The sequence below is a fragment of the Lepeophtheirus salmonis genome, chromosome 10 (assembly GCF_016086655.4).
Source record: "Lepeophtheirus salmonis chromosome 10, UVic_Lsal_1.4, whole genome shotgun sequence".
In the NCBI taxonomy this organism is placed as follows: Eukaryota; Metazoa; Arthropoda; class Copepoda; order Siphonostomatoida; family Caligidae; genus Lepeophtheirus; species Lepeophtheirus salmonis.
Genome location: NC_052140.2, coordinates 19,384,094 through 19,404,300, shown reverse-complemented (window position 1 = coordinate 19,404,300; position 20,207 = coordinate 19,384,094). Strand labels below are relative to the sequence as shown.

Genomic DNA, 20,207 nt, shown 5'->3' with positions numbered 1-20,207 from the left:
AGGAGATAAAAATTTTGCAACGAGCGTTTGTAACTAAAACTCAAACTTTCATATTAAAAAATAAAAGAGGAACATTATCATAAATGAAAATGATGTTATGGTGGAAGCGGGCCTGCTTTTTCGTTGTTGCTACCTAAACATGTTTTATTTGATATTCCGAAGCTGTTTTTCATTATAATTAATTTCTTGAAAAGGGAACAACATATTCATATCAGTAAAGAAAAAATTTGTGTATCATAAACATATTTCAAATTAAGAACTAACAATGAAGTCGTATTAATGAACCATTGCAGGCCTGTGCATATAGCAATGAACGTGTATACAAGGTGAAGAGTATATAATAGTCACTAATCAGGGGCGTTTGTTGGATATATTTATATTTTTTTTTTTTTTTGGGGGGGGCTTGGTGTATGGATTTTGTTTGAAAAAATAATCAAAGACTATATATTATTTGCAAAAAAATACTTTGCAAATTAAATTTATTTGATAAAAAAATTTAAATACTAACTTTTTTGGAAAAAAATTCAAAATCCATAGCTATTCAAAAAATTAAATTTTTGGGAATAACAACATCAAAAATTCCGTTTTCAATATTAAATTTTGAAAAAAATATCAAAAATTCATAGTTTTTCAGAAAAAAGTTATTTTTTTGGAAAAAAATACCAAAAATCCACAGCTATTCATAACAAAATGTTTATATAAAATGGTCAGAATTTGTCAAAGAATTTGATAAGAAAATATATCAAGAGAAAGAGGGCCAATATATCGATGAGAATAAAGGAATGGATAAACATGATAACTGTGAACTTTCAAAACCAAAAGGAATCGACCGAGGTTATAACTCAAAGGATGTGGGAAATCAAGAACGAAGTCAATTATCAGGGAAGGTTGTTAACAAAATCGTAGAAGGGGGATTGTTTGATACCGAAAATCAGACTAATAATGATGGATATCTTGAAAATAAGAGGGAAATATTGAGTTTAGACGAAGTTGATGCGTTGAACGAGGTATCTAATGCAGAAATAAGTCAAGGATCAGTGCTTTCATTTTCGATCGATGATGAATCAAGTAGTCGTGTAACTACGCCAATAAAAGGGAATGAAGCCAACAATTCTGATTCATTGGAAATTATTTCATTGGATTAAATTGAGAATTTAAGACCGATTAGGAAGAAGAAACCCCTTACTAACGTAGAACAAACTATAATCTCACGTACAAAGTCAGGATCAGTTACAAAAAGATCTGCTCCAGATACTAGTCCTTTCCTACAGAAAATTGAGAATCCCAGGAAAGTACGGAAGAATTAATATTTGCTAGTTTTTAATCATTGTTATTCATTTATATATATTCCTATGATAACTTCATCTTCCAGTATTAGATTGTCAGAAAAAAGATTGCAAATCCGTAGAACTGAAATTTTTCAGATGATATAAAATCAAATCTAGGTATGAATATGATTTTATCGCTTAATACTAGAGGAGGAAAGGATAAAAAACGTCTACATGCATTGATGAGTCGTATTCTATCCTTTAGTCCAGACATAATTTGGGCTGAGGTGTCTACTTCTTGTAATACTAATTGCCCAATCTGCCTGCCCAAAAGATTTCACTCCTTATTTAGGGGTTCTAAATCAAAGAGAGGAATTTTAACTCTAATTACAAATAAATTCAAGGATATATCTGGCCGGAAAGAATATTCACAAAAAAGTGACTGTATAAAATAGGCATAATGGCGAATGGCGTTAAATTTTCACTTATAAATGCATATGGTCCGAATGAGCTCCCTACTTCCTTCTTTCAAGCCATTATAAGCAATAAAAAAAAAATGATTTATCTCCTCTAATACTTTTAGGAGGTATTAACGTCAATTTAAACAATCAGTCCAAAAATTATCCCAATAGAGCAATTTTAAATGATTCAATTGTAAGATTTAACCTTATAGACTGCATAAATAAATTGAGTTCTCACCAAAATATTTCTTAGAGAAGAGGTAACCATTCTTCAAGAATAGACTTGGCGCAAATCTTCCCTTCTCTGTTCTCTCAAATGAAACAGGCTTTTTACAGACCTAAGCCATCTTCAGGCCATTATTTAGTGGAGCTTGAATTCCAAGTTTGCCGGAAACCAAGACATTTTATATTCCCCAGTACATTCTAAGTGACGGAAAAGTCTGAAAAGGAACTTGTTAGGTGGATTCAACCCTCTTCATTCATCTACCAAAGTAACGTCTGTGTAATGTCAAATTATTCAACAAACTGCTTAAGGGTACGTGAGGAATCAAAGGGAAATAAATAATACAAATCAAGAAAAAATTGATCGAATTCATCGGAAAACAGGAAAAGGAGGATATTAAATTCTCTGAAAGGAATAGAGGTTCCCAAAGATAGCTTGTGCCTCGTGCGCAAACATGAATGGCACCGTGTTACACCTCGAAAAAATCTCAAAAGTTCTGCCCTGAAAAATATAAAAACATTTGGGTAAACGAGATGTGTTTCCTTTCATCACCAGGCCTAAATCCTTTGGGGCGTCCTCATGAGGAAGACTTGCCACGTCCGCCATTCAAGTGTCAACACACTCAAAGACTTCATAGTCCGTGAGCTTGATGGAATTTTCACCATAGTCTCGAAAAATGAGTGGTAGCTGACGGCTCAAGATTTGAGTTTTAATTTAATAATGTATATATACTCCAAACTTTATAATGAAATTTAATTAAAATTTATATTCATTAATTAGTTATACGAACATATTTTATAAATTTTAAAAACGGATTTTTTTAGTCACCCTGTATATATGGGTCATCCTATAATTTAAATGAAGAATTTGTGGGTATCATATAGAAATACAAGTGTATAGCTATGCTTTTAATAAAATATTACTAAGTATTATTATAATACAGTATTCAATAAAATACTATGTAGGGTTTTTATATTATGAAATACATGTCATATTTTGTGTATATCTTATGATGTATGTACGAGTTGCAACTTGTATGAGCAACTTGTACATATAAAAATTTACTTGTCATAAAATGCAATATTGTTGCCAACTATTAATTGATACTATGACTTCATTTTGATCTATGAAAATTACAAGGTTATTGTGTATTTAGGAGTAATATAGCTGTGGGCATTGGAACATTATAATAGGGCACAGAATAGTTATATTTCAGTAATTTATATTAAAATAGTCAAAAATGACATTATTGATAAATGAATCATCCATAAAATATTCAATTATTTCATTATTCTCTTGTCAAGTACAGTAAATCCTTTATTTAAAATAATTCACCTCATTTTGGTTTCAACTTATAGACAACATGTACCAGGGTCGTTCATAAGGTCCGTGCAATGTCCAAGAGATGGTAGTATTGGTGTGCATTGAGGTTATGTTTAGTTAGTAGCATTTATTGGAAGACACACAACAACTTTCATCCAGATCGGTATATTTCTTTCTGTTTGGTATTCGTTTGATTCGAGGAAGTTGAAGGATTTTCAAAAACAGAATTTCGTGTGTTGATTAAACATTACTTTAATGAAAGGCAAAACGCCTCAGGAGACTAAAGAGAAGCTTAATAAACATTATTGCTACTCTGCACCTTCAATTAGAACAGTTTATAAGTGGTTTCAAAATTTTCGGACTGACCATATGGGTACTAGTGACGCTGAACGTTCTGGAAACCGGTTAAAGTTACTAATTCAGAAATCAAAGATAAATTCCATGATATGGTGATGGATGAAAAAAGAGTAAATGTGCATGAGATTTGATAGTGATGTGGGCCTCTCGTGTTGGATCCCTATATCCACTAATTTTAAGATCACTCCTGAGGTGTGAGCTGGTGCATTGACGTCATGTAAAAGTACTTTCTTGTGTGCTATTCGGGGGCATTTTTCTTGAAGCTCGGGTTTCAAACGGTCCAATAACGATGAATAATATGCACCTGTAATATTTTTACCCTTTGCCAGATAGTCGATGATGATTATTCCTTGCGAATCCAAATAAAAGTCTCCATAATCTTTCCGGCCGATTCCTCGATTCAAACAAACGCCAAATAAAAAGAAATAGACCAATCCGGCTGAAAATTGGTGAATGTTCTTTCAAGAAATGTTACAAACTTAACATAAGCTCGATACATCCCAGTCGTGCCATCTGTTGGACTTTGAACGGACTTTTCAGATGACCATCGTATATGTAATTTATTTTCAAAATTGCTGAATAATATGACAACGATAGTCTGGAAGTACTTAAAAAATAAATTGGAGTGAGTATTATTGACTGATTTGGCTAAATACCAACTGATTTTTGCCATTAGTCCATGTTTCTTTTTGGGGGAAAGGTTACGTGATATATTAAAGATAACGACGTGAACACAGAGGATTTTTAGTGAAAGGATGCATGGATTCCCTTGTGTGGTCATGCTTTTTGGAGGGATTCCACAGAAGAATGCTGTCGTCCATCTATGAAAGTACTATTTCTTAGATGTCTATACACCTAATTACAGTTTCATAACATAAAAAAGTAAAAAAATATATATTTGAAAAAGAGGATGAATAGGCTCCGATGATTACCTGGCAGCAATGTCATAAATCTTAACACGCCTCAACAACAGAGTACAAAAGTTGAGACGCTGCACACACAATAGTCAATACACTTACAGACTCGAACCACAAGCAAGCTAAGGAAGCAACAACCCCCAACTTCAATGAGTGACGCATTAAAGTAACAACAACCTGTAATAATCACGAATTTCTTTGACGCATTCGGTTTCACGCACACGCTTAAAAACTTAAGTATGATGTGAGGGGCTAGTTATAGTGATGTCCAGCCTGTGGGGAATTAATATAAAAACAATCTTGAACAAAAATCAAGGAAGAAAGAAATGTTTCATATATAAGGGGCGTCCGTAGGGGAGGGTGGGTAAGGCTTTATCCTCCAAAATTTACCAATTTTTTTTACTAAATTTTATTTTGGTTAGGATGAGAAAATTTTAAGCAGAAATTGGAAAAAAATTAAATTTTTGATTTTTTTTTTTCAAAAAAAAATTCATTTTTTACCAATAACTGCGGACTTAAAAAAAAAAGAGAATATTTGAAATTAAATTCTTCCTATTTTTGATAATAAATTTGGATTTTGGATTTTTTTTTTTCAAAAAAAATAATATTAGAGATTTTTTTTCTCAATTTCGTTGACAAAAAATTTAATTTTTTGTAAATAGCTATGGAATTTTGACCTTGTTCTTCAAAGAAAAATTTTTTTTGTCATTAACTGTGGGATTTTTTAAACACTTTTAAAAAAATGGAATATTGAAAATTTAGTTTAAGAAATTTTTTTCGAAAAAATTCATTTTTCGAATATTTTCCCAAAAAATATAATTTCTTTGGTATAGTTATGAATTTTTGGATTTTTTTTTTAAATCCAAAAATATTCGTGTATACGCCCCTGTATATATATATATATATATTATTTTTTTTCACACAGTATATTTTTAAAAAACTTTTCTTTTTGGGACAATCAAAAAAATAATTGTGCTTTCATACCGGGTATATTTAATTTTTTGAAAAAAATGTTAGCAAAATGCATCTATTTTTAGAAATGGCGATCACTTTTCGCAGATAAATACAAAAAATACTTGATTTGGTGGAGTGTGTCTCCAACCTCTCCAACCTACCCCTGGGCCAGTTCGACTTGGGACATAAGTTCATGATGTTGCTGTTATTCACCCAAGAGCTCATGTGTAGCGTTTGGCGTATATGCAGGATGTACAATCCCGCTAGACGATAACTGAACGGCAGAGGAAGGTGTAGAGTGTGTTCCAGGAGACCTACATTTGGTCAGAATGCTTTGTTTGAGTTATTCCTCCCCAGAATAGTGCAGAGATATACATCTGAACGTATCTTTCTGAGCTCTGATTTAGCGTGAGAGTGAAATGTGCGATGCAAGCAAACAAATCAGCAGTGTCTAACACAATTTCAAGCTTTGAAATTGATCCACAGAACCTCGAGTTATAAGACTAAACAGGAGTGTCCTAACTTACATGCAACACCCTGTGTATAAGGAGTTTAACCTATAATATATATAGATATAGATATGTTGCTTTGAAATAGAAGCAATCCCTCAAGATAACACCTTTTATAGGCTTTTGATAAATGCATTGATTTAAATCAGTTTTTTTTTTTTTTAAAGAATCATTTGAATCGTACTACAGTCACTACAAAAGCTATCCGTGTCCATCTTTTTTATTTCCACAACTACGTCCATTATTATGGGGTAAGAAGAATAGAAAAAAGCGCCCTCTTTTATACTATATAGAAACCATTTTTCACCTTAGGGCGTTCGTTATATTACGAGAGAATAAAGTATCAAAAACAGAAAAAATAAAGCGCCCTTTACTGATTTTTCTTCTTTTTTCTTTATTTTTTATTAATTCTACATCAGTTTGACGCTAGTGTTTGCGTTATTGGGACGTATCGTGGAGCCCATAGTGTTATATTTTTCTATTTGAGTGTGTTGTTAATAATTTGAATAAATATAAATTGGAATGAGCTAACTTTTTGTATAGAGGACATTATATAAAGGTAAGAATGAGGGTTTATTCCATTATTAGGGAGGTCCGCATAAGATGGGTTGGAGGGACTGGATCCCCAAAATATCTATCCTTCCAAAAAATTAATTCTCTATTTTTTTTTTTTTTTTTAAAATGTAACTTTTTGTGAATAGCTGTGGATTTTTGAATTTTCTTTTCAAAAAATATAATTCTTGAAATTATCTTCCAAAAAAATATTTATTGCGTGGACGGGTATTGATTTTAGATCTTTTTTTTTTTTCAAAAAATGCAATATTTGATGTTTTTTTCCATAACTGTTAATTTTTTGTCAACAGCTATGAATTTCTAAATTTTTTTTCCCCAAAAAAAAATTAATATTAAAAATTTAACTTTTTAAAATTTTCTTCCAAAAAAATAATTTTTTGAGAACAATTGTAAAATTTTGAATTATTTTTTTGAAAAAAAAATAATATTTGAAATTTAATTTTTTATATTTTTTATCCAAAAAATTTAATTTTTGAATATTTTTGCGAATAGCTTTTTTGAGATTTAAAGAGAAATTCAAAGCTATTTAAAGAAGACTAATTTTTGAGGGAAAAAAATTAAAATATAAAATTTTCTAATAAAAAGTAAAAAAAGGAAAGGGTTACAACTCGATTTTATATAAAAGACTATATCGAAGTCATATTCAGTCACATAAATCAAATATAAGCTTTAAACTATATTTAACATTTTTGGACATCTCCACTCATCCGAAAATGTGTGTACAAAGCCTATAGTTGGCTTTAATGCTTTGTCTATAAAATATTGGCCTGTATATATATGAGGTAAAAAAATGATTGGGGATTTATCCTTTTCCACTTTTTTCAGGACTGTTTTTGTGCTAACTTGCACCATATGCACAGTATAGAAGCTGCAATTTGGCACGAATTGTTACTTTGTTTTAACATATTTTACGAATAAGTTGCAATGTCTTCGTCTGAAAAGGCCTTTATTTAATTTCATTTATTTACTACTAAATATATTCATTTATGATACTTTATCTAATTTTTTGGTTACAACTTGTATCTTCTAAATACTTGCATAGTTAGGCCAAAAACGCAGTTAGAGCTATTCAACTGTCTACAAAGCCAGTAAATTAGACTAAAGATGAAATCCATTGATTGAATTATTTTCCTAATTATAGAACCGGATAGTATCGGGTGTTTTTTAAACAATTATTTGGGTAATTTGCGTGGTAATTTAAAAGTTATTTTTGACAGAGTACATGATTGTAGATTTTTCGGTTGTCGATGACAAACCGAGATAACTGAGAGAAAAGTAATATATTTATTATTATTCTCGGTTATATTCATAGGGGTTTCTTTACAAATTGAGTCGTGTTAAAGATCAGCAAATTGAGTAGCACTAAACTTGAGCATGTATTTTATAACTTGCAACTTGCCGTGGAAACTTTAGATTTATTCACCAATGGGGTTTTTTGAAATGCAATTTTTGCCATTTTTTGTGTTCATATCTGAATATTTCGTGTAATTTGAGTAAAAACCACGTATTGAACCGCAATTTTGGTCTTTTTACGGTCATTCTCTCTTATGTATGCTCAGAACCGAGTTTTGGGTTTTTCTATATATCCGAGATTCGTCACTACATTGCTGTATTGACTAAAGTGTAACTTGTACAAGATAAAATATTATTTACCTATATGTATTATAATCTAATTGATTGGTTATAATTCTTATAGAGCTCTTCCTTGTTGACATGAAATCCCTTTACAAAATAGAAAAATCAATTTAACTCACTTTTAAAAATAACTTCTATACAATAATACATAATAGATTGATATAAACCATTAAGATTAGAGGATTAATAGGAAAGATCCCCTTTTATGAGATCATATAAATAAAGAATCCATTATGACTTTAGCTTTTACTAGTTATGGTATATCCTCAAATTACATTTTTTTCTTGTTATTTATTACAGCATATATTCTACAAATTGGGCCTTAGAAACTAATTCAATAACCAAAATTGGTACATTCTCGTAATTTATAGTGATGTGGCTATCAATCTATCACATAAGATCCATGTTTGAAAGTTTTTGTCTATACTGTAGGTTACAGTCTTTGGTAGTTCACTAACACAAAAAAATACACTATTTTGGTTGTCAGCTGTGAATGTTTCTGCTTCTATGCCCCTTAATCAGTGTTTTGAACGTTGATTGGTTGAATTATCTCTTGTTACATCTCTGTGAACATCTCTTTTATTGAATGATAATTCCATAGCTGGAAAAAATGGCCTAATTATTACGAACTGATTTTGGGCCTCTTCCCCTGCTTCTTTTCGTGTGAAAAGTCACGTGATACGATAAATGTAACAATCTGTAGTTAGTTGTCCTGGCCAAGATCAAAGCAACTAAATTTACAATTGCCCTATCTACAAACAAACAAAGACCTGAAAACAGTTTCCTTCTTTTGGTATTATCCCTCAAAGTCTTGGTTCGTTGGTTTTAAAAAAAAGTTTCCTTTTTCTTGGTCATAAGTCTTTAAAGTAGTGGTCACAAATAAACAGTATTGGTTTTAGAATAAGTGGTACAAAGAAATGGTGCAAAGTATTACTATATTTTGAAGGAAATAAAATTTCTATTTATATATACCCCGGTTTTAAAATGCGGATCATATCAATTTTACATTTCAGCTCCAGGGTAGAGCACTTGTTTATATTAATATAAACTAAAACCTCCCCTATGTGCTCTCAAATTCTTGGTTTTGTCTAAGATATTCTAAAAAATAAGGCTATGCATTGCATACATGGTTGTGTTTATTTTGATTTTTTTAATATGTGGCCACTGGCCAGTCAACACAAAGAAAAGCTCGATTATTTTTTCCCCAAAATTGAGTTTGGATTACATATTCTGTAATCTTAGACGAATAATAATCGTCAATTTCTATCAACAAAATATAATGATTCATTTTTGGCCGTAAATTGTAGTTAAAATAGAAAAAAATCATTTTCACAATGAAAGAATTAAAAAACATGATAGATTTTATTTAAAAGGAACCATATTGGAGTCAAATGAACCTCCACATAAATCAAATAAACGTTCTTAAATATATTTAGCATTCTTCTTGGGTATCTCAACCTATCTCATCAATTTAAATAAAACGCCTATGGTTGACCCAAATATGTATGTACATGAAAGTATTTGGGTTATTTTTGTACGATGTAAAACAATTAGTTGGACATTTCTCCTAGTCTTCTTGATTTGTGATCAAGATTTTCATCATGTAATCATATTAGGTATTTGAATTCAAGGAAAATTTAAGAGGTTTTCGTCGATTTTTTGGTGGGATATTATTATAAGTGAGCTCAACTGATTAGGTTAATACTTTTTTTGTGTGGAAAATGGAAGCGAAAAGAAAGAACGTTTTACTTCTTGTCCGTCTCGGGTGCATCAACATCATAATCAGGATGTTAGTCAGCAACCAGACGGTCTGGAGGGTAGAAAAATGGGGTTCTCTCTCGGGAACCTGTTTCTACAGATTCATTAAGGAGCTTATATCGATCATTTTGTCTGATAATGACAGGATCCACACCAAAGGTGTTTTTATCGCCAGAGAAATGATCAGCGTTGGATACAAGTGTGTTTTATATATATATATAGATAGATTTGACTAAGTATTAGTCGTTGCTGAAGCCTTAAGGACTATACAATTGGAATTTTTATAAATTTTGACCCTGTGAACCTGCCAATGACTTTTCTTAACCACACCATTTTCATTGATGGATTGACCTCAAAGGTTTCCCGGGTAGCTTCTGGAGTAAGTTGGGCTGATTTACCACTTCAGAGTTTGTCTCCAACCAAACTGAATCAAGAAGCTGCCCGAGAGGCCTTTGATGCCAATCCAAGAATGAAAATGACTGAGATGTCCAATAAAAAAGTAATAGCAAAGTCAACAGGGTCAAGAGTTGCAAATATTGATGTTGGTTAGTCCCTAAGGATTAAGAAACGACATTTACTGAGTCAGGTCAAAAAAAAACCTTGCCTCCAATTGGTTAGTGGCCACGGATTCTAATCTTCTCAGGATTTTTAAGGTAGAGGCCATCATCAAGAAAGTTCAAGTGATAATTTATTCGCACTAATAAATCAAGAAACTCAATCCAACAAATTTGGAAGGTGTAATCAACAAAGAACTCGACGTTTTAGTAAATTTCTCTGACAATCGTCGTTAATTCGGATTTTAAGGTGTTTGCATTAAAAAAAATGAAAAAACCTGTGATATTTAGTGTTGTTAATCATAGTATTGTTTTTTATTTTACCCTTGTTAGATATGTGTTGGGATTGTATTACATTAAGTTGAAATATTTATTTTTGTCAGCATTAGAAATAAAGGTATGCCTATTGGGCTGTAAAAAAATTTATCTTCAATGTTATTTACACCTTCAAGTCGGTTCCTGGCCCTCTAGACCGTCTGGTTGCTGACCTCTCTTCTAAAATGATCTTGCCAAAAAGTTCAAACAGGATGTTTAAATAAAAAATGCATACTTAAATTTTCATTTTAATAAGGTTCCAAGACTTTTAGAACACACACAGTACATCTAGAAAATGAAGACGTTTGCCTACTAAGGGGCATAATTATTAACTTGCGTCTACTTTTTCTACTGTATAATGATCCTAGTATTGAGTATGTAATTTATATTACATCAATTCAAGGTGTAACAGTTTATTTTTTTTATTGTGAAAAAAAAAAAATTGAGCCATGCTTAATAAAATCTTACATCAATAAATTATTATATGCCATTGTTAATAACTAGACCTTATTTATGTTACTTGCATTAATAAATCACCCTTTTTTTTCCTTATATAAAATAAATTTGTTATACAAGATGGAGCCCAAATACTGTCAAATAAATAATGACATATAACTTTTATATTTCTATAATGAGTTTGCTAAAATTTTGAATGAATATCTCTTCATATCATATCAATAATTGGCTAAAAAATAGTCAAAGAGGTCCTTATTTGCAGAACATTGGCCTTGATTATGATAGGCAAGACATCATCGTAGGCCTTCTTCATAGGAATTTTACCCCATTCCCTAATTAGGGAAGCATTCAGTCCATTTATATTAAAATGGGGCTTCTTGTAGTCCCTGTCCTCCAAAATGAACCAGATTCTAAAATCCATCGTATTCAAATTCAAACTGAATGGAGGCTAAAAGTAATTGCTCCAAAAGCCAGGTAAATGAGTCTCATGCCGCCACTTTTCCTTCATATTAGACATGTTAGAGTGAAACCCATACTGTAGAATTGTTTAAATCTCTTACTTGAAGTAGGAATTGTCACATGGTTGGAGACTTTTCTCCAAGATGATACTCAATGCTGTTAATTTTGCCCCCCCCCCCTAGGGGACAAAGATAAGGTGCACCTTACTGGAACGGCTTGTGGCCAGCTATACCGTCACTGACTCAGGTTTTTGCTTTCGGTAGATCGTTCAGGGTAAATCAGACCTTTTATTGAGCAAAATCCGATAATTTTGCGTGGTTGAATAGAGTCTCAATAAATAAAAACCACTTTACTATCACTAAAACAATGTTAGAAGGCGTGGCAGACTACAATAAACGCATCTCTTTACTTTATTTTCTCTAGTACTTGAAAAATGATCAATGTTTCAAACAAACTTTGTTGCAAATGAATCAATAATTTATCACAAAATTACTTATTACTTCTGTATAGAAGTTGAATGGAAATTATGTATTTACCTCTGTTTGTTTGTTCGTTAATCACCAGGATTACCACAAAAGTTACAGATCGATTTTGATCAAACTTGAAACGAAGATTACAGTACGAGGCCATTAAATTTGGAGAGGTCAAGTTTAGTGTAATACAAAACCTAATAAGTGCATAATCGACCATAACTTTGAGATACACAACTTAATTTGATAATAGGCGTAGGTTTTTCGCTCTACCGAGTGTCCATTCTAGTTTTTTATATTTTGTCAGTTAGTGAGTTTTCGTGTTGGGTCAATGTTGCTCCAAATTTAATATTTTTTTAAATTTACTATTATTTTGAGACAAGGCTCACCCTACTAAACATGCATAAGTCATAAATCAAAATATTTGCTTCGATAATAACGGGGTGCTAATCATTCATTCGTCCACTCTATCAAATGATCTTGCTTTTATTTATTCATTCCAGAATGGCTTATTAGCTAATAGATTATTCGATTGATGGTTTGTACAAGGTAGGCATGTTATTAACTATGAACAAGTCCGCATAATATAATTTTATGGAACATGTGTGGATGAAAATCGTGCTTACATGAAAAAATACAATATATATTTGTTAATGTATCATTATTCATTTTGCGTATTAATAATTGATATTTCAATTCTTAAAGAACATATTATTATATATTAGGATGTCAGTTCATATTTTGTGATTCATTTTTGGCTAGGCTTACCCCTGAATTTGTTTATTGGATGTATAAGTCCGTGTACATGATGGCCCAGATAAATTGGGAAAATATTTAAATACTTATAACGAACTAACTAGATGGGGTAGAACAAAGGATCATTTGCAATTCTAGGTTACAAGATCATTACAAAAAAACAGTTTTCCACTAATCTTGCGAAAAGAAAGTAGTTTGTTGCATTTATTGGTATTGTAAAGAGGAACAAAAAATTACCAATATATATTCTGTACTTGCAAAAACAAAAAAAGTTATGGAGAATAATGTCGTCGAAAAAATAAGAATCAATCACTGGTTCATTTTTGTAAATAATGTAAAATATATGAACAAATCACTTTTTGGGTCAACAGTTTCAAGCCCAAAAGGCACTTTTTTTTTGTGGGTTTTCTTATTAAAAATTGACGTCTGGATAATTAGTTTCGGCAAAAATCAACTTTTTTAAATAATCATGTTGGTTGTTAAATAGAGCTTGCACCCTGTATAAGCTCTCAATACAAGCTTAATTGCTATTTGATTCTTCAAAGTTCGATTTTTGCCATGCATATCTACCCCTATATCATCTCTTTATTTATTTTTTGGTATGTAAGATTGAAGACTGCTGACCTTTGAGTAAATTATAATTTTCCATGAATATATTATTCAAATAATAGGTATATTTATTCATGGCATAAGCAAAGATTCTATTCGTTTTGTTCCTTTGGATTTATTTCCAAATAAATCCAATGATTTTTAATTGACATTATGTTGTTTTGTAACAAAGTTAGGTTTATTTTTATTTTGCAAGGAGTTCAAGTGGTTGTATTGACCTCTACATACAAAGTCCATAAATCTATTGATTCTTGATGATGGAGGAGGGAAGAGAAATATTCAGGTTTTTTTTTATTTTCTATATTATCGAATTTTGTATCTTTCAAAAGATGTCAAAAACTTTCATTAATTATGTACATAATATATCATGTCTTTTCTCATTGTTTGTGTAACTATCCTTTTCAAAAATGACCATAGCTTTGATTGAACGTAGATGAACCCCTGATAAAGAGTTGAGTCGATATCAAGTCTCCCCCATCACGTAGGAAGGAACATTTGTACCATATTAATATATTTAATAGTTGTGAGTTTTGGTGAAGAAATCCTTCTAGGCCGGTTTGAGACTCTTATAATATTTGTAAGATCGAGTTCATTCGGTTCAAGTTCGGTCCGTAGCGGTCTTGTAGTAAAATTTGATCTACAAAAAATAATCAGTCTCGATCGGTCTCATCAAAAATAAAGGTTTTTGTCATATTTTCGTCTACAGTTTCATTCTCCGTCCGTAATTTTGAATTTTTGGTGTGCAATTTCAATTTTCGGGGCCTACAGAGTGGGAAACCAAAACGTGCAGGGGCATTTATTTATGATTTTATCCCGTTATTATTAGTAACAATGTTTCATTACACAACCAAAAGACTACTGGAATAAGGAGTAAACATGTCAGTGTAATAATCGAAAAGGGCAACGCGTTTACGATCTCTGCCGCACCGGTGTTAGTCCTGACAAGGCTGCAGAGACCTTTGGCATCTCCATCTCGGCTACTTATAACATCAAACAGTCAATAACTTCCCGATACAGACAAGAAGAACTAAAACTTATGCAACAACTATATTGATGACTTCTGTACTTCCTCTATGTGTCCCTCCTACAGCTCTGACCTGAATTCGTTGGACTTTGCAATCTATGGTGACTAAGAGAAAAATCTCTAACTCACAATCCAAATAAATTTATATTCACTATGGGGTACCATTATGATAGCGTGGTAAACGCCTTGAACACGGCCTTTACCGTTAAGAGATGCCAATCTGTTCGCCGGCGTGTGTAGGGTGGTATTGCTTGTGTAGGACATATTAAATAAACACATCACGAATTGGTTTTGAGTTGTTTTTTCTTGATTTCATAAAAATCACTTTTTTCGTAATTTAGTTACACTACTAGAAATTTTGGGTCCCTGCTGAACTTTTAGTGATGTGTCAGTCCTTTTTTTGGACTGCAGTCCCGTCCAGTTCAGTATTTGTTCGTTCCAGTTTAGCCCCCAAACTTATAAAGATCGGTCTTGATGATAGTCCAATGGACCTACAGTTTTAAGGACGGATCCTAAGACGGGACGGAATAAATAAGGCCTGGAACAACACTAAGTACTATTGTACCGAACAATACCACAAATACGAACCCAACTGACCCAAAGCTGGGCCGAGTCTAACACTAATATAGAGGACATTTGTACAATGCCCATAATAAAGGGTCATTAATTTATACAGTGATGTTATTATTCATTATTTTATTGATATCAGACTTGAAATCTACAGTGATACTGGGTACATACATAAATATGTAGTATTATTTAATATAAAGCCATTTATCTTCAAGGCTTTATTTTTTTATGTGCCTATATTCATATAATATATTGTCATTCATACTTTTATTGTGGACCTGATTCAATCGACTCGCCCACTAAATATAATCATCCTGGGTTAACAGTTTCAAAAGAAAACTTTATTATTGTTTAGTTTCAATTGTCAAGAAGACATCTTTTAAAATAAAAAAAGTGCGTTCATTTTACAGCAGTGGTTATGAATTGAGGTCATTTCCACACATCCACATACCCTTAGATTGTCTGATTATCAATTTACAATATAAAAATACGCCTTCTATGTAAAAAAAAAAAAAAAAAAAAACGTTAAATAATATGAAGCCAGTTTTCCAAAAAAAAGTATAATGCAATTAATTCTATAAAAGAAGTGGGAATGACGTAAAATAGTATATGATTTTTTTTTCCTGGATCACGTCGTTTAATTTGATTTTATCTTGCAACCTTTCATTTAAAGAGAAGTAGGGGGGGAAAAGGCCCAAATCACTTTCGGAAGTAGTTAGTCAACTCTTCTCAACTGTCAAATTACTATTTATTCGGTCAAATCCAGTCTTACGACTGTCAATTACAAATAAACTCGTGAACTAAGAAAGGCTTAGGTTTTACATCTAAATGTACCAATGTATAATCCTTTTTTCTTTTCTTTTTTAATATGAAGCGGAAAACGACAGGAAAAATTATCATTCTTCCCAAGTATGGAACTATTATTCAATAACTCTTGGAACTTGTGCACAGCTTAACATGAGTTACTTCACAATCAACCAATTAACGTTCAGAACACTAATAAAGTGAAAAATAAGTAGACAAATCTACAGCTGACAACAAAGGTTGATAAACATACAAAATATAAATCACATCGAGTTTGTGGCTTTAGCCACAAAATACACACATGTCCACGTATATATTTGCATTCAAATCCCATACTTAATTAAGTATTTAATGTATAATTTTTTTTGACTGTAAATCGATGTAAATATATTTGATACTGCCAATGCATGATGACTCAATTATTCCTTTGTTTAAAAGAATAATTATATATATAATAGGTATTTTATGTTTTTAGCAAAGGGTTTAAATAATATAAGGAATTCCATAAAATGACACCTGGACACTCATTGACTTATTAATTTAATTTGTAGGATATTTTGTCTAATGAGTCATTGATTTTAGATAGAGAAATAACTGGACAGGGGTTATAATTTAAACTTGTATATATCATTAGCAGAGATGTATCAAATATATCCTAGAAAAAAGGAGCGGTTTTTTCTATTTGGCAATCTGAACATTGGGTTTTTCTTTTACTTTCCAACGCTTTTATCATTATTATTTAATTTTTGAGGAGTGAACATTTTAGTATAAAGTAATAACTAGTGGGGTTGCTCATCAATAGGGATAAAAAGCCTATGTATTTTGGATATCTTTAAAAAAAGGTATCGAAAATCAAGATGGTAACCCAGGCAATTCCAATAATTTTTGAAGGAGAGCAGCTTAATTGTCATGACGTTTCATTAGATCGTCTACAATTCATGAAAGACGCAGAGTAACAATGACGGTTTCTCTGCAAGTTATAAAAGTAAGTAGTCTGTGTTGAACTTGGAGTTGAATTGAGGATCGATATTATCGTAATTTCTGCCTAAGTATTTGCAAGTTGGATTTGTGTTATTTACTTTTCTCACAGCTACTGGCAGCTAATCTAATAAAACGTTGTGACAGCTAAGCTGTTTGCCTCCAAAAAAATGTTTCAAATACTCAGGAGTACCTTGTTGATATTCCATTTTCTTAGCATACGGTTAGGTCATATTTTATACAATTCTATAGACCAGTTGTTTTCTACTTTTTAAATAAAGTGACCCATTTTTAGAACAAGCAGTCAAGAAACAACCCCAATTTGTTAAAATATATTAAAAATACATTTTTTTTGTACAACAAATGGTCATATAACTATTGCGCTTATGAGTAATTATAGATGATTTATTCGTGAAGTAATTATAATTTTGTAAATTCTTCATCCGAGAAGAATATCGCCATAATGAATGTTGTAGGTCATTAAGAACATTCCACAACACTTCATACGGAATTTTAGATGGTTTTTAGTACAGAATGACCTCTTTTCAAACCTCTTTGACTTCTGCCCAGTAGCATTGACCGCCATTGACTCGGCATCTTTACTATTCTTACAAAAAATCTAGCTACTAAGTGAAAAAAATTCGGGCAGATGCTGCGAAATTTGTCAAAATCTAGTGGGAAATCGGCTAGTTAGATAGTTAGAATATATAAGTTGAAGAAGCATCAGCGGACCATAAAAAAAAAAACCAAAAATGTTCAATACTGGCACTGACGTTGTTCTGAGTGACTTAGAGGGATCCATTACATTTCGTGCCATAGTTGGAATAAATATAGCTATCTCAATATTATTGATCTGACAATTAATCAGCATCGGTAATCGGATAATCGGGCGTTTTTATTGGAATTGGAATAGCATCGGGAAAATAATGTTTAATTTACGATTCCGATTATTATGTATGATTACTTATTACTAGTATTAACTATCATTACTAAGTTATGGAACAAATAGACCCCAAATTAAGGTGTTGTTTTTTACAAGAAAATTTATTTTTTTAAATTAAAAATTTGATTTTTAAAATTTTTTTTGAGAACGGCTGGGGATTTTTGAAATTTTTTTACCCCAAAACTTTTAAAACCCCAGGCACCTCCCCCGCCTCCCCCTTAAAAAAATGAAATATTTCAAAATTGTATATTTTAACTATTATTCAAAAATATTAAAGAATCAAAATCGGCAGCAGGAATTTTTTTAAATCATCCCATCACTACAAAACTATATGTTTTTCAATAAGTTTTATAAAATAAAAATATTCGTTCAATAGACAATAAACGACTTCATTGCATATGGGTCGAGCCCCACAGGTCGGGAACTACTGTTATAGATGTCCTCATTTCAATCATTAAAGAATAAGGATACCATTTTGGGAAGAAATAACAACTGTTCAGACTGCGACTACAAAAATTCTTACTCTTGTCTTAGATCCTATTTTGTACAACTCTGCTCTTTACACAATATATTTACAAGTAGACAGGTCATTTTTGAATGAAATGGGTAAACGACTGCTACTTAAGAAAAGGGATTCTGCATTTTGATATTATGCTAATATACGTTTGCCTTGTAAAGTAATTAGCATTTACCTCCATGGAATTCTCCCCCCACCAACTTAATAATCAAAATATGATTCAGTTGAAAACAAAAATATTCATGAATCTAAGGAAAATTGTTTTTTAATGTATGTAAAATGCCCTTAAGTCAATTGAACCATTTACCAAGCATTTTTATACTTTTCCTTTTTTTTATGATGTTTTTTGATAGGGAGCATTAAGAAGTGAATTTGAATAAAAATGCGATTTATTCAAATCGCGGCAAGGGTGGCATATGTCTATAGGGAAGTCCGGTGAGAGTTGAGACACTTATTTTTTCCTGTTTAGCTTACTTTGAAGCTACGCAAAATTGATTACAACATGACAACAATTGTCTTCTATTGTTTGAATCTATTTAAAGGGGATATTACCAGTCAATAGTTTTTCCTCAAATTTCATTGCAATTCTATTTTATCAGAGGCAGTTGCAATTAGTGTTGTATCGTTTCTTATTTAAGACTGCGGTCCAGTCCGGTCCATTCAAACTTGCCGGTTCTCAAAGAAGGTAAAATCGATCGCTTGTAATATCATTGCGGGAGTTATAATAGAATAATTATATAAGAAAGTAAAAATATAATATATTCGTATTATAATGCATACTATTGAAAATAATGAAAAAATTTGCAAGATAAGTGCAATGCTCTTAATATACAGGGAGGGGATATAAAATCCGAAGCAAGTTTAGACCTCAATATTTTGACAACCCTCGGGTCTATGTTTATGAAAGTGTCCTTATCAGATTTATCTGACAAAACTTTCTAAAAAAAGTTCATATTTATATACATATCTTCTGAATACGAACGCCGTACGGTCCTTATTATGTACCTCCGTTCCGGGCGTATATCCAAGGATACTATTGAGTGTTTAAGCTGCCCAAATAAACTGTTTACGATGTTGTCAAGGCTTTCAATGAGTCTGATGGGCCGGGAATACCTGCAAAGAAAACTCAGGATCGTTCTCAGAACAAAAAAACACACTCCAGACTTCCTAAATATGGCCTCCAACCTCACCTGAACTGAACCCCTTGGCCTACTATGTGTGGGGCGTTTTGGAGAGATATCCCAATAAGCGTGCACACTTTTGACTCCTTGCGGACTTACATTCTCGGGACAGTGGGCAACATAGGTAAGGAGTTCTTCATCAAAGCCTGCGCCAGGTTCAGGGCCGGCAGCTAATAATATTATGTAAGCATATTACAAAATTGATTTTGAGCTGTCGGTTATTGATTCCATACAAATTACGTTTTTTTTGTGAATAAGTCATGCGGCTCTCCAGTTTTCGGGCCCCACTTTACATAAAAACAGGCCCGAAGATCAACTCAACGAAAATTTGCACCCAAGTTGCAACCGTTTCGTCTTTGGTCTCCCCTACAAATACTCTTTGTTACTGATGATGCTCTTTGAATTAATAACACTTACTTTCTTAAAAGCACTCAAAGGAGATTTTTGTTGCTGTTCAAATGGATGATTCAATGTGGACTTATTGCCCATTAATTTAAGAATCTAGGAATTTTTTTATCTTTTATTTTTTTCGTTCTTTCATGGGGTTATTTACATTCCTATCATTTCTTCCTCTTTCTTGCCTTGTTATTCTT

General features: G+C 31.9%; 1 protein-coding gene across 1 annotated transcript in view; it reads left to right on the top strand.

Annotated features, from left to right (window-relative positions):
* Positions 1-6,429: 6,429 nt before the first annotated feature.
* Positions 6,430-20,207, top strand: part of LOC121125444 (uncharacterized) — a 134,004-nt gene continuing 120,226 nt past the window's right edge. The window contains exon 1 of the mRNA XM_040720642.2: positions 6,430-6,571. The gene's annotated coding sequence lies outside the window, so the exon portion shown is untranslated. The remainder of the gene's footprint in view (positions 6,572-20,207) is intronic.